Genomic DNA, 1,520 nt, shown 5'->3' on the forward strand with positions numbered 1-1,520 from the left:
GAATAAATGATAAAGAGGAGGACCGTTTGGAGTCCTTCCTCTTAATGAAATGAGTAAAACTTAACTTTTATTAATATGCTAAAAGATCACTGTGGAGTGAACAAGAATTTATTGAGGATAATAAGAATCTAGATTGCCATTGTACCAAATATGGTTCTAGATATATCAGGTGAAAATATTGTTGTTATAATTATGTGTATATTTCGGAATCACAATATGTACTCGTCACAGAAAAGATCGGAATATAGAGTAAGCTATAAGGAAAATGGTACAAGAATTTCCTGAAAGAAAATGGCCCACAGCACCTAGTATTCCATGGAGGTCTCCCATCCACGTACTGACCAGGCCATACCTGCTTAGCTTCCAAGATCGGACGTAATCGGGCGCATTCAGGATAGTATGGCCGTGGGCCAATTGGTATCAAGAAATACTGTTGGTGCGGAATAAGAGAAAAAAATCCTAAAGTCTAATAAACCACTTGTATGAATCAAGTGGAAGAATCAATGGAAAAATACAGAATGGTGGGGAGAATACTGAAAATGAAAAGAAAAATAAAATGTAGATGATGTAAAGAAATTAGGGTATGATATAAGAGTTCTCCTGAAGAAAATGGCCCACAGCACCTAGTATTCCCTGGAGGTCTCCCATCCGAGTACTGACCAGGCCTTTACCTGCTTAGCTTCCAAGATCAGACGTGATCGAGCGTATTCAGGATAGTATGGCCGTGGGCCAAATAAATCAGAAAATTTGACAGACACAGTTGGAAAATTCAGTAATGATATCTGACCGGGCTTGTAAGATCCTGCCCTGAAATTCTGAGTGAGGGAGTATGTGTGGGTAAATACTGATTGCTGTCTTTAAACATTAGTGCTATGGACTCGGTATGAGCAAAATGTCTATCTCCCAGGCTTTCATCAGTCAAATATAGGAGTGGCAAATTACAGCAATCTATATCAATCTGGCGTTGAACTGCTAGGTTGTTACGCAGGATAATAATCCTGTAATCCAGTTGTAAAAAGGAAAAACCTGGAAAGTTTTTCTTTTTTGAGTATTCATACAAACAAAGAAAAAAACATAATCTCTTTTTTGCTGTGAGTGGCCAATGTTATCATGAGATATGCTGCATAAATGCAATAAAGGCAGCAAAAAAACGAGAGAAAGGAAAATAATCTATGTCCATGTGATGAACAGCAAGAAGGACAAAGGATATGAAAAGTCTCTGCCCATATGTTGAACACGTATGGGTGACTGATATTGCAATTCCTGGATTTCTCTTGCTGAAGAATCGCTTTCAGTGATATTGATGTATACTATGTATCAACAATATAATTGTAAGTTAGGCTGCATGGATACAATGTGAGCAGCACAGCAAAGGTACCATTTCCTTTTTATGTTGGAAAAATGAATATAAATATAAATGAGCTTGCAGTATAGTTCTGAAATGGCTATATAAATAGAATCAATTCTGAATGTAATTACGGAGCAGGTGCAGGGATAGTCAGACCAAATAGATTCTGATG

At 37.3% G+C, this 1,520-nt stretch overlaps 1 non-coding gene and 1 pseudogene across 1 annotated transcript; both read right to left on the minus strand.

The window, feature by feature from the left end:
- Positions 1-293: 293 nt before the first annotated feature.
- LOC135040796 (5S ribosomal RNA) lies at positions 294-411 on the minus strand (annotated as a pseudogene).
- A 200-nt stretch (positions 412-611) lies between these two features.
- Positions 612-730, minus strand: LOC135040794 (5S ribosomal RNA). Its single transcript, XR_010234619.1, has one exon. It is a non-coding gene; the product is annotated as a 5S ribosomal RNA (ribosomal RNA).
- Positions 731-1,520: the final 790 nt, after the last annotated feature.

Source organism: Pseudophryne corroboree, unplaced genomic scaffold (genome assembly GCF_028390025.1).
Source record: "Pseudophryne corroboree isolate aPseCor3 unplaced genomic scaffold, aPseCor3.hap2 scaffold_759, whole genome shotgun sequence".
NCBI classification, from domain to species: domain Eukaryota; kingdom Metazoa; phylum Chordata; class Amphibia; order Anura; family Myobatrachidae; genus Pseudophryne; species Pseudophryne corroboree.